Source organism: Dipodomys ordii, unplaced genomic scaffold (assembly GCF_000151885.1).
Source record: "Dipodomys ordii isolate 6190 unplaced genomic scaffold, Dord_2.0 Scaffold2, whole genome shotgun sequence".
NCBI classification, from domain to species: Eukaryota; Metazoa; Chordata; class Mammalia; order Rodentia; family Heteromyidae; genus Dipodomys; species Dipodomys ordii.
In genome coordinates this window covers 11,367,319-11,381,399 of record NW_012267218.1, presented here as the reverse complement: position 1 = coordinate 11,381,399, position 14,081 = coordinate 11,367,319, and positions in this window count along the sequence as shown.

The following is a 14,081-nucleotide window of genomic DNA, read 5'->3' as shown; positions in this document are numbered from 1 at the left end:
CGTCACCGAATGTGAATAGAATATGGTTATCTCACAATGGCTTCAGCAAAAGAACTGCTGCAAAAAAGCAATAACTGTATGTCTTAAACTGATTATCTCTCCAGGTGTTAATAACCTCTGGGATGCAAGTCCTGAATGCATGTCGGAAGTCTGGTTGGCATCTACAGCCTGCAGGGCATTGGACTGGGAGTGGCTCATAAAGTGCCGCAAGCGCCAGGTGCTGGTGGCTCAGGCCTATTGTCCTAGCTACTCAGGAGGCTGAGATCTGGGGATGGCAGTTTGAAGGCAGTCTAGGCAGGAAAGTCCACAACAGTCTTATTTCCAGTTAACTACCAGAAAACCAGAAGTGGTGCTGTGGCTCAAAGTAGCACAGCACTAGCTTTGAGCAAAAGAGCTCAGGGACAGAGCCCAGGCCCCCAAGTTCAAGCCCCATGACTGATTAAAAAAGAAAATAGCCTTAAATGTGAGAAAGACATTCATCACTCTTTTTGGGTGTCCAGGACATGACCCTTTCCTGTACCTGAAGAATCCCCAATCACAAGGGCAGTCACTGCTTACTAAAGCCCGGAAATGCTGAAGCCTCTTTTGGAGCTAATGGAGGTGTGTGACCTAGGTTCCTTCCTCCAGCAATGATAGGAAGAGGTAGAATGTTGCTCACTCCAGTAGCCAGAGCATGGCAGCAGCACCACAGCCAAGCAAAGTATTGTTGGTGACCATAGCAAGACTGCTCCATCAACAAGGCTTCAGGCTTTGATCAGCTGTATTACCTCAAAGCTGGTCACCCAGATCTGTGTGGTTTTTGTGAGCTGCTGTCCTATAAAGAGATGCCCTTCTTGCTGGGTCAGTTAGACTCAGCTTAGGTTGACAGGTAAAGGGCTTTGCCCTATCATCTCCATCGTGGATCCTACTTGCACAACCAGCCATTGTCTCTCCAGCAATAGTGTGGGTTCACACCAATCCCCACCCCCACCCCCATACACTCTTCCCAGCCTCCTGTTGCCATAGCAACAGTATGGGGCTGCCTGCAGCCATTGGAATAAACTTTAAAGCTAATTTATCTTGACTATTGGTATTTGGTGAATCAATCAGAAAGGTACGTTAAACATAGGAATCTTTTGTGTGGGGGGGGGGAGCGCGTTCTTAGCTTGGGGCTTGAACTCAGGTCCTGGATGCTAGTTCAAAGCTAGCACTCTACTACTTGAGACACAGCTCCACTTACAGCCTTTTGTGGTTAGCTGGAGATAAGAGTTTCATAGCCTTTCCTGCCCAGACTGGCTTCAAGCGATACTCATATCTCAGCCTCCTGAGTAACTAGTATTACAAGTGTAAACTGTAATCCAGTGTCAGGTACTTTTCTATGTAGGTAAAACACACATGCTATATACTTGTTTCTAGTACCAAAGGCAGGATAGACTCTTTTCTATGACACTGAAGAATGGGCACTAAAGTTTTGGCCAAAAGAAAGAAACAACAAACAACCAAAACACAAAAACCCTCCATAGTTACAGAGGAAACATCAATTTTGCTTTTTTTTTTTTTTAAAAAAAGGAAGAAAATAGAAAAAAAGTTTCAATATTCAGTTCATCTTCTTTATTCAGCCTCCTTTCTTTGACATGTAAAAATTCCATCACGGTAAGTTCTTCAAATTCACCCATTGAGTCTTCTTAATGACACTGAGCTTCACAATGAGAAATCTTGGATCATCTTGTCTCAGAAAGAACTGATTTTCTAAAACATTGAGAAAATAGGAACTTCCATTGACAAAAACCAGGAATGTAGGTTTTCATCTTCTAGTAACAAGTTAAACATGGAAATGGAATAATTTCTTATAAGAAATTATACAAGGAGGGAAGGATATTAGTAATCCTTTTAATTATACTCCTTTGAGGTAGTTACGAAAATAAGCCAAGGGACAAACACTCAGGCTCGCAATGAAAGCAAGAGTGCATGTGAATGAACTCAGCAAAGACCAAAGACAGGGCCGAAGGGCTCTGGCTCCTCATTCTGAACCCCTCTGCAGTCATGCAGAGACCCTGTTGCTCAGTGAGGAGGCTGGGTCTCAAAGGAAAAAGGTAATCCAGGCAGAAAGTAACCCAAAAGACCACAGGGACATCAGTCAAGTAGAAGATTCATTGCCAGCAGAGCTGACAAGGCCAAATTCTCATGAGGAAAGGGAGAAAAGGGTGCCATCGGGTTCCTTGGAGGCCCCTTTTATATTGTCGGGGCAGGAAGTGGGCGGTGCCGCACCTACTGCGCAGGCGCTGCCATGGAGAGCGGAGATAGGTCTACGAGGTGGGTATTTCCTTTCAGGGTTCTCGGGTCTTCCCTTGTCTTGATCAATCTGGCGTCCATGGAAATGACAACCACTAATATGCTCAGGAATCCCCAGTGGCTTAATATAGCCCCATAGATTCAAGTGGAGCTCTTTTACATCTCTTACTCCTCCTTCCTTGTCCCGCCTCCTAGTGCTGTGTTCTATCATTGGCTCCTCCTTTCCGCCCCGCCTTCCTGTGGTGTTCTATCAATCATTGGCTTCTTCTTCCCACCCTACCTTCTGGTTGTGCTCTATCATTGGTTCTCTCCTCCCCCGCCCCGCCTCCTAGTGCTGTGTTCTAGCCATCATTGGCTCCTCTTTCCCCCCCCCCCCCCCCCCCCCCCCCCCCCCCCCCCGCTTCCTAGTGCAGTGTTCTATCATTGGCTTCTCAATGTGTACATTCCACACGCTTTTCCTCAAGGATCATGTCCAGTTCGGGTAATCACAGGCACCCTTAGCCCACAGCTATCTCCCTACCTGCTTTCTGAACTCCAAACCCTGTTTCCAGTAGCTCATGGACCCTCTCTACCATGATATTTTGCTGTCACTTCAAATTTAAAGTCGAATTCAGTGTGCTTCAATCTGAATTCTTGATCATCCCGCTCCAAATCTCCCCTTTCGGTAATCCTACTGTATTCAGAAACCTGCCACATCCAGTCACCAAATTTTGTAGATCCCGCCTCAGAAATTGTTCTGAAACGTGGTCCCTCCTCTCCATCCCCAGAGCCGCCACCACAGTAAAGCTCTTTTCAGGCTCTCCACTGTTATTCTCAGTTACACCCACAGTTCCCTGCCCTCATGTTCCCTCCACCCCACACCCCAGGTTTCCCAGTTGTCCTAGTGCCAGACAAGGTCTGCTGCTTGGACGGCCAAGAAAGCTGGCTTACTTAGATGGGAGGAGGGGAGGTCTTAGAAGAAACAGAATTCTCAGAGCCTCATGATTCTAAATGGTCCCGGAGCTTGATGGCTTCTAATAGTGACCCAGTCAGCCCTTGCCTACACTGAGGTTTGGCAAGGATTAGTGTCTCCTGCCTCCATGCTGATACTTTGCAGGCCCAGTCTTTGGTTGACTCCCATTATCCACAGAACCAACAGAGAACTGTTTACATTCCCCACCAAGTGCTCTGAGACCCCATAATCACTCACACAACCTAGCCTCCACTTACCTAAATTGACCTGTGTCCCCTGCTATACTTCACAATTGACCTTAATTTCCAATCCCTGAAATTTTGCCAGTACCCTTTTTTCTTCTCCTAGACATGTGAATCCTATAAAAAAAATTTCCTCAAACATGCTTATTTAGGTTATGTGTGATGATTCATTTGTTCCACTCACATTTATGGAAGGCTAAATCAACTCCAATAAAGAATCCAAACTCTAAGCACCTAATTCACTGGGGAAGATGGACAAGATGAACTCCTATTACAATACAATAAATATTGCATATGGGTCTAGGATGTGCTGGGACCATCTTCCCAGAATTCCCTAGGGTGTGCTGGGTCTATTTCCCAAGAATTCCTTGTCTCATCTCCATAGAGATGCTCTTTCACATAAGTTCTGCAGGAACTACCTCCTCTCTTCTCAACTCCAAGGCTGTGGGTGCCCACTTTATTGTGCACAGATAGGTTCATGTGGACCCTTTGTAATCATGTTCATTCCAAGATGTCATTTCCAGAGATTCAGATTCAATGGTAAGGTTGACCTGGGAATAAATATTTTTGATAAACCTCACTAATTCTAATGTAAATGGAGCCACAGATCACTCTTGAAAAAACATTGCTAACGTGTTTATTATTTTGCAATTCACAGGACACACGAGATACTTTTAACTCGTCTATATGTTTTTCCATGGATGCCGGTTTAGCAAATAATAACTCTTTAAATGCAAAGGATTACAGCTGGATACGGGCGCTCACATTTATAATCCTAGCTACTCAGGAGACTGAGCTCTGAGGGTCATAGTTCAGAGCCAGTCAGGGCAAGAAAGTCTGTGAGACTCATCTCCAATTAAGCACCAAAACTGTGGTGGAGCTGTGGTTCAAGTGGTAGAGCACTAGCCCTGAGCAAAAGAATCTCAGGGACAGCACCCAGGCCCGAAGTTCAAATCCCAGGACTGGTATACACACACACACACACACACACACACACACACACACACAGCAGAGGGCTTTTCTTACACATTTTCGTATCCCTTTGTACCACAAGCACAATGTGTCTTTTGTGCCTTCACAAGACCTTAACCATTTTAGTGAGGCCATTTTTTGTGCTTGAGATTTGATAACTCTATATTGTTTTCATAATTTAAGATTTATTTCAAAAAAGAAATTGACCTCAAAGTGTTGCTGCTAGTAGGCTATGGGTTAGCAGCACAAAGGCAAGGTGGCTGTGTGGTCTCTGCATAAGGCGTGGGAGAAATGAAGGCAAGGTGCCTGAGAGCACACGCAGCCGTGCTAAGGCTGTGCCCACACAGTGCTAACCCAGGGTTTGCAAAGGGGTCATTGACATCAAAGCATCGGGATTTGTTAAAGTCAAATCAGATTTCCCACAGCACAGCTATGGCAAAGTGTTTTTTGCAAACATGTATTCAGTAGTCTTTCATGAAAATGTAGAGAGAAACTCAAGAAGGTCCAGACTTGCTGGCCTACCTGGAGTAGTCTAGAAAAGTCTACCTTCCTTTAAAGCACCCCCGGGGTGCTCTGGAGCTGTGTACTGAGACCCAGTCCAAATTCGAGGGCTTGGCTCTGTTCACTCTAGACTCAGCCTAGACTCCTTTCCAGATGTGAGCTCTGCTTCTCCTGGAATCCTGCATGCCTTGGCCACTGGTGATTGCAACCTCCACAGTTGTGTCTCCTGGACCACCCAATTCAGATGCTTGGCAGGCAGTAAGCCTGAATCCTACTTGGGCCTTGGAATCACCAGAAGAGAAATAAAAGAGGATTAAACTAGGATTAGTGCTCTATTCTCTTTTCCACAATATTCTTTCTGTTCTCAGGAGAAGTGTATTTGCCCCTCCCTGAAGGAGCTCCACCCCCAGCTTCTGCGGCTCCCCTCCTTTCTCAACAGAAGCCACTGGAGTCCTTCCTTCCCCTTCACCCCTGTGAGGAACAGCTTTGCTCTAATACTTTCAGTCTAAGTTATCCCATTCTCTAGTTTAGGACAAGTGCAGATGTTGGGCAAGAAAATTTTAAGCACCCATTCTTGAATGAGGCATGCTTTGTTGCTAAGCAACCGCAAGATGCAACCAATAGCTTACTGGACAGGGAAAACTAGGAAGTATGAGGACTCACAGCTACACTTACAACTGGACCAAGAAGAAACCAAATGAGCCACAGTTGCCAGGATGGTGCTTACTGCCACTAGCAATTACTGCATTCCGATTCAGACCCAATGAAGAAATGGAGGTCCTGAGATGTAGAATCAACATTATCCTTTGAAGAGAAAATGGTCCCTAGCCTTGGGGCTGAGCCCCTTTTCAAGAAACTGTGGTATTCGGCAATCCAGTCTGAACCCAGTTATCAGACATGTGGGTTGAGATGAGACCCGTGGCTTCATGGCAGGGCTAGTTTTGATAACTGAACACAACTAGGAGGAAAAGGGACTTAAGTAGAAGGCTGAGATTTGGAGAAAAACCTAAGGAATGAATTCTGCAATCTTTTTAAGAGTCAGAGGAATAAACAATGCCCCACCATCGGGCTGGAATGCAGGGAGGGCAACTCAGGCAGCCCTGGCTACCCTTCAACCTCAGCCCTAAACATTGGATCACCTCTCACACCATAAATGGCCCTCCTCACACTCACCTGCCCCGGTTCATGCTATATGAACATGATGGCTGATCAGTCTGTGTGTCCCTTCAGAATATCTGCTACGCAAAATGGGGAAATGGGATGAATGGCAAAGTGAGTATATTTTCTTTGTAAAGGAATTTAGTGGAAATCACGACCGCTCTCTCCAGAGAATCCATTATTTCTATTATTATTATTATCACCACTACTATTATTATTATTTTAGTTTTAATACAGAGGATGGAATCCAGGACTTCAAGTACTCTACCTTAACCCTTTTGTTTTTGTTTTGTTTGGGGGAAAGGCCTCTTATTAACTTTGCCCAGGCCAGTCATGAACTTGGAATCTTCTCCCTCTACCTCCTGAGTAGCTGGGATCATAAGCATGTTCTACTACATCCAGCCTACAGTCTATTATTTTAATTTGTAGAGAAGAATTCCAGGGACAAGTCTACTGATATTGCTAAGAAAATTAAAGCAACAGAAGCTCATCAGTCTTGGGTAGTTCTGCATGAAAAGCTCACCACATGGGGCTGGGAAGGTGGCTCAGTGGTAGAGCGTTTGCCTCGCATGCTTGAGGCCCTGGGTTTGATTCCTCAGCACCACATAAGCAAAAAGAAAAAAGCCAGAAGTGGCACTATAGCTCAAGTGGTAGAGCACTAGCCTTGAGCTGAAGAGCTGAGGGACAGCGCCCAGGCCCAGAGTTCAGGCCCGGTGACCCGACTCCCCTCCCCCTCAAAAAAAAAAAAAAGAAAAAAGAAAAGCTCACCACATGCTTTATGTTTTTTTTTTTTTGTTTTGTTGTTTTGTTTTGCAGAAAATCATCTAGGCTCCATCATAGTCCCCAAAACGTGCTCTTGTGATGTTCACGAAAGAGGAATGTTCACTCATTTGGGTGTGTTCTTAGATTGTTGTAAAAACTATAATGTGCCACTGGTTTAGTATATCTGTTCTTAGGAGAGTCCAGACTCAACTTTTTCTTTTTTCTTTGTTGAAATTTGATTGTTATGCTGGTTCTGGGGCTTGAACTCAGGGCACTATTGTTGAGATTTTATGTTTAAGGTTAGTTCTCTACCACTTAAGCTGCAGCTCTACTTCCAACATTTGGGTGGTTGATTGGAAATCAGAGTCTTACAGACTTTCCAGCCCAGGCTAGCTTTGGACTGCGATCCTCATACCTCAGCCTCTTAAGTAGCTAGGATGGGAGCCACCCATGCCCAGCTCAGACTCAACTCTTGTTGATGGCTTAACTCTTGTCACAGGGCTCATGGGTTGAGGAAATAATGCCCCTCTACGCATCCCCTTCCCCCCACCTTTCCCCCCCCCCCGTCGGCTTATTCCACTTCCTGGGAGCCACTTGCTCCCCTAATGACAGCAAAGCGTTTCAGTTCCTTCCTTTTCTGACTGTAGCTTTGCAATTATATCTACTTGGCTCTTATTTCCTGTTTCCCTTAAGGTGTTTGTGCTAAAGAACTCATCCAGATCTCTCTCTCTCTTTCTCTGCATTTTAGAAAGAGTTGGCTAATAAAACTGGCTTGTAAAAGCCTGTCATAAATGTAGTGGTGGGCATCTTCTTGTGATTATTTTGGAATGATAGGGGTTGAACTTTGTTGTTATTGTTGTTCCAAGAAAGAAAAAACAAAAGGCACTTTTTCTCTCCCAAGCCTGGAGGAGGGTGTCAAAGGGGAAGTGATACCTTATGAAATGTAAATTCAGATTTTCTAGATAAAAACAGAACCTGGGTCGCCCGTGAAGGTAGCACTCTCTAGCTGCCAGCCAGCTCTGCCTCTGACCTTCCTAGGGCTCTGGGGTGTCACGCACTACCTAGAGAACCGAGGCCAATGCATGCATACTCAGACACACAAAACAGAGCAACTGTTTTAGAGGGATTGTGGACTCCAGGGCTCTTAGATTTAAAAAAAAGAAATCCTTGTGGGGCTTTCAAAATGTGTTCAAGTTTAAAACAAAAATTAGAATACATGGATGAAGGGTTCTAGGCAGACAGCAAATATATAATTATGCTGTGTTATGCTAAATGAAAAGAAGGAAAAAGAAAGGAAGGAAACAGAAGAAGGGAAGACAGGAAGGAAGGAAGGAAGGAAGGAAGGAAGGAAGGAAGGAGGGAAGGAGGGAGGGAGGGAAGGGCGGGCAAGAGGGAAGGAAGGAAGACAGGCCAGCAAGAAGGAAGGGAATGCTCTTATCTTGACCTTTCAAAACCTTAAGAAAGTTCACAGGAAGAAACTTTAAATGAGATTGTATAATGTGTATGGTATAGCTGATGAGGGTGGGTGGGCCTTTGGAAGAAGCTAGTTAGAGGTGGGAGCTGTGGCTCAAGTGGTGGAATATGAGAGGCTCTAAGTTCAAACTAAAGCATCACCCCCCCCAAACTTCTACAATCAGGAGGCTGAGATCTGAGGATGGCAGTTCAAAGCCAGCCCAGATAGGACAGGTTGGGAGACTCTTACCTCCACTTACCATCACATAAAAACCAGAAGTAGAGCTGTGGCTCAAAGTAGTAGAGTGCATGCTAGCTTTGAGCACAAAAGCTCTGGGACAGTGCCTAGGCCCTGAGTACAAGCCCTACCACGGACAAACAAAACCAAAACTAAAAACAAAGCCCACAAATAAATATCAAGAGACACATCAACGAAGATTTCATGGCAAAAGGATTTCAGATTAATTTTAAAGGATCTATAGGGATTAGGTAAAGCCAAGGGAACTGTGCTAACTAACACTCTACAGAGATGGTAGAAGCTTTGCTATCTGCTCTATCCAGGTTCTAGGCGCTACTCTGTCCCCCACAGGCCCTGGAACCAGGCTAAATGTCTTCACAGGCCTGCATTTGAATTTCTTCATCTGTAAGGAGAAGCATTTTTGTTTCACAGCCTAGATGGGAATAATAAATGAGATACATTTAACAAAAACATTCTAAGGTAATGCCAAAAATGCAAAATCTATGTCTCTTTGGTCTGCCACCCCGTTCTAAGAGTATAACTCAATGGCTGGCATAAAAAAGGCTCTCCATAAACGTATGCAAGAATTTGAATGAGTACCACAAATGTTGAGGAATGGTAGATAGCAAGAATGAATCTGAAGTGTGACAATATAGCATTAATATTGCCAAATATATTGTTATAAGATAAAATTATAGCCAAGCGTAATAGTATACACCTAGAATCCCAGTATTTCAGAGGCTAAAGCAGGAGGATCACAAGTTTGAGGCCAGCAGGGCTACAGAGTGATATCCTGTCTCAAAAACAAAATCAAACTAATATTTATTTATTTTTGTGCCAGTACCGGGGCTTGAACTCAGGACCACATGCTTTCTCTTGCTTGTTGGCTCAGGTGGGTTCTCTATCACCGAACCACAGCTCTGTTTCTGGATTTTTTTGGTGATTAATGGGAAGAGCTTCATGGACTTTCCTGCCTTGGCTGTCTTTTAACCATGATCCTAAGGTCTCAGCCTCCTGAGTAACTAGGATGACAGGTGTGAGTCATCAGTACCCAACTATATTTTCACTTTTGTATGGAAGGTGGTTTGCAGAAGTGCAAGACTAAATGTTGAAACACAAGGTACCTGCTAAATGTAGTGCAGGAGGAAGATGGTATATGCAAAAAAATGACCTGGCCAGATGCTGGTGGCTCATGCCTATAATCCTAGCTACTCAGGAGGCTGAGATCTGAGGATCATGGTTCAAAACCAGTGCAGGCAGGGAATTGTGTGAGACTCTCATCTCTAATAAACTGCTCAAAAAATCCAGATGTGGAGCCAGGCACCAGTGGCTCACACCTATAATCCTAGCTACTCAGGAGGTAAAGATCTGAGGATCACAGTTCAAAGCCAGCCCAGGCAGGAAAGTCTGTGAGACTCTTATCTCCAATAAAGCACCAGAAAACCAGAAGTGGTGGTGTGGCTCATGTGGTAGAGTGCTGGCCTTGAGCTGAAGAGCGCAGGGACAGCGCCCAGGCCCAGAGTTCAAGACCAATAACCAAAAAAAAAAAAAAAAGCCAGATGTGGTTCTGTGGCTCAAGTGGTAGAGTGTTCACCTTGAGCAAAAGAAGTGCAGGGAGAGCCTCCAGCCCTGGAGTTTAAGCCCTATGACCAACCAAAAAAACCCCCAAAATACATGGGCTGGAAGAAATTCTATTGTTTTTATAAGCAGGAAAACGGAGGCCAAAAGAATACCTTCTCCACTGCCTTAGGATACATGAGAATCTAGGAATTTTGGCTAGATGTATGCTCGAATGACAGAATGTCTGCCTTGCAAACTAGGCTCTGTGCTCAGTCTCTGGGATTCCAAAACAGCACACTTTCATTTACCTCCTGCTTCTAAAATAGTACAACTTAGCTTCAAAGTTATGGCAAATATTTGTTAAAAGAGATCAACTATATTTGGTACAGTATTGAATTCTAAATGACCAAGAAAAAGAGAGAGAGAGAGAAACATGTCTATTGCTTAAAAATATTTCAGTTTGAATTGAAATAAATAATGAAGCAGTGTTATTGGCAGATGGTTGGCTCAGTCAAAAATGAGGAACATTTTTATCTAGAATTTATTGTGGTTGCTACAACCTTCTTTTGAAATAATGTCTTAAATGAAAAGACCAATCATGTTCTTTTTTATCATAGGAGATGGGGAAGATATAAAGTCTGCTTTTTACTGTGTTGTTAAGTAGAAGAATAAAATCCTTTAGACCTGGGTTTTACACACACACACACACACACACACACACACACACACTTTTTTTTCTTTTTTCTTTGCCAATCCTGGGGCTTGAACTAAGGGTCTGGGCACTTTCCCTGAGCTCCTTTTGCTCAAGGTTAGTGGCTCTACCCCTTGAGCCACAGTGACACTTGCGGCTTTTTCTATTGATGTGCTACTGAGGAATCGAACCGGGGCTTCATGCATGCTAGGCAAGCATTCTACCACTAATACATTTCCAGCCCCATCTCACACACACACACACACACACACAATTTTATTAGCTAAGCATTAATGTATATCCTACTGCTGAGACAAAGCTGTACAGAGGAGGTTGGGAGAACTTCAGGAATGCTCTGCACATTTGCAGTTGGCACAAATTGCAAGAGGCAAAGGTTGAAACTCATATTAAGACTGCTAACACATTTATCAGAAAAAAGGTGCACAGTAGTAAACCTATGTGGCCAGCACTGAAGGTTAATTCTGTGTATGAGTGTGCCACTGACTCTGTTATGAAACTCTCAGAATCTGAGAAGAGACTCTGAATACTGTACTCCAGATGTTGCTCCACCTGTGCATCTTTTCTTAAGAAAAAAAAAAAAGAAGCAGCAGCAGCTGGACCTTTTCCCAGGGCCTGTGTCCAAGAGACTGTGGTATAAAAGATGAGCTATCAGCCTCATTTAACCTCTTTGAGCTCCAGCTTTTTGATCAGTGAAAGGTACCCAGTGAGCTCTTGAGACTTCCTGGTGTCTTTGAAATCATAATTCTGAGACTTTGCCAAAGTAAAAATTGATTTAAGCCAAGCACCAGTGACTCACACCTGTAATCCTAGCTACTCAGGAGGCTGAGATCTGAGGATCATTCAAAGCCAGCCTGGGCAGGAAAGTCCGTGAGACTCTTACCTCCAATAAACCACCAGAAAACCAGAAGTGGTGCTGTGGCTCAAGCGGTAGAGCACTTGCCTTGAGCTGAAGAGCTGAGGGACAGCGCCCAGGCCCAGAGTTCAAGACTTACAAATGCAAAAAATAAAAATAAAAAAATAATAAAAAAAGAGAAGAGAATAAATTTGAAGATAATATAAGATGAACTTTTTTTTCTTTCCTATGCTTGGACAGAGGATTTTTATTTCTGACAAAACAGGATGAACCAATAATGACATCTATTATTATTATTATTATTATTGTGTGTGCGCACATGTGCACAAACGTGCGCATACGCATGCACAAACACACACACACACACACACACACACACACACACACAAGGGAGCTTTAGTTTAGGGCCTTGCTCTCTTACTTGGCTTTTCTAGGATGGTGCTCTACAACTTGAGCCACAGCTCTAGTTCTGCCTTTTTAGTGTTTAATTGGAGATGAGTCTCATGAACTTTCCTGCCCAGGCTGGCTTTAAATGACAATCCTCAGATCTCCTCCTCTTGAGTAGTTAGGATTACAGGCATGAGCTACCAGTGCCAGGATACTGACTTTTTCCCCCCCAGGCTTGAATTCGGCCTTGGCCTGGTCAGGCCCCAACTCTGAGCTCTTTTGCTTAAGGCTATCACTCTACCACTTAGAGCCATAACTCTACTTACAGTTTTCTGGCAGTTAATTGGAGGTAAGAGTCTCAAGGACTTTCCTGCCAGGCTAGTTTTGAACTGTGACTGTCAGATCTCAGCCTCCTGAGTAGCTAAGATTATAGACACAAGAGACCTGTGCACAGTGTAGATCTCTTTTGAATTTGTGGCTTCTGGTGTAGGCTAAGAGATCTGCTTATCAGCTTAAGTAGAATTGTGTATAAAATGGAAGAAGATGGCTGTTGAATAACAAGGGGAAAATGATGGGAATGAATGACACGAGCTTGGTGAATGAGCATCATGGCATTTGTTTTAACTCCTAGAGACCTTTTTCTTGGCGGTGGGTTTTCTATGGGTGGAGATTACTGGAAAAATGATCTTTGGGTAGGCGACTTATTATCACAAAAAGACATTGTTCCCTCTAAAATCTGTATGGGTGGCATCTAAGACTGTATTCTGTTCTCTTTGTAGCATGGATGTTTGTTTAAAAATAAGTCAAAAGAACCCTAACAAAGAAAGGAGGAGCGACAGAATCCGGGAGGATAACTTAAAGTGAGTCATGATATGAATTGCTAAGCTGATAGGAAAATAGATGTTGTTTTGCTAAAAATGGTGGAAAAGTCAATAAACAACAAATGAGCAGCAGGGCCAATATTCATTTAGATGTCCTTTGTAATTAAAGAAGTTCAAACAAAACAAAGTCATAGCAAATGCATGCCTAGAAGGGTTACTATATGGGGGAATAATGAATACATAAATAGATTTGTAAAATGTATTCATGCATCCAGTGGACAATGCTAGTCAAATCTCTACCAACTGTAATGGGAAGAAACCTGTTAGTCGCAAACATTTATAGTGTGGATAATTAATTGGTTCATAAAGCTTTTGTGTGCATGTGTAATACAGGGTCTCACTATATAGCCCAGGCTGTCCTTGAACATGAGATCTTCATTCCTCACCATCCTGCATGCTAGGAATTACAGGAATGAATACCATCCTGGTCGGGCCTTTGTTTGGTTTTGATGCTGGCTATAATCCATCTGCCTCATGATAAATACATCTTATTTGCCAGGCATTGGTGGCTCATATTCGTTATCCTAAGATATTCAGGAGGCTAAGATCTAAAGATTCTGGTTCAAAGCCGAGGCAGGAAAGTTCCCAAAGCACTTATCTCTAATTAACCACCAAAACATTGAAGGTGGAGCTGTGGCTCAAGTGGTAGAGGCTTGAAGGAAAAAGCTAAGAGACAGTGCTCGGGCATTGAGTTCAAGGATCACTATTGGCAACAAGAAGGAGGAGGAAGAGGAAGAGGAAGAGGAGGAGGAAGAGGAGGAGGAGGAGGACATAGGGGCTATTTTTGTGCCCTTGTCTTAGGCCATACTACTCATAATTACAAGAATATAGTAGCTGGCATCCATGGAGCACTTGAAATGGGACTTGTCTGAATTAAGGTGTGCTGTAAATATCAAATATCCCCTTGGACTTTGAAGGTTTAAGAAGAAGAAGGGAATGTAAAATATGTCATTACTAAGTTTGTCTAGTGGTTGTATTTTAAAATAAAAGTGTTTTGGATATATTGGATTCTGTGAAATACATTGTTGAAGTTAATTTCATCTGTTTTACTTTTTTTGGAGTGTCTACGAAAAGTCTTAGATTTAAGTGGATGGTACTATATTTATATGGGCTAGACCTGCTCTTGCAGACTTTCCTGCC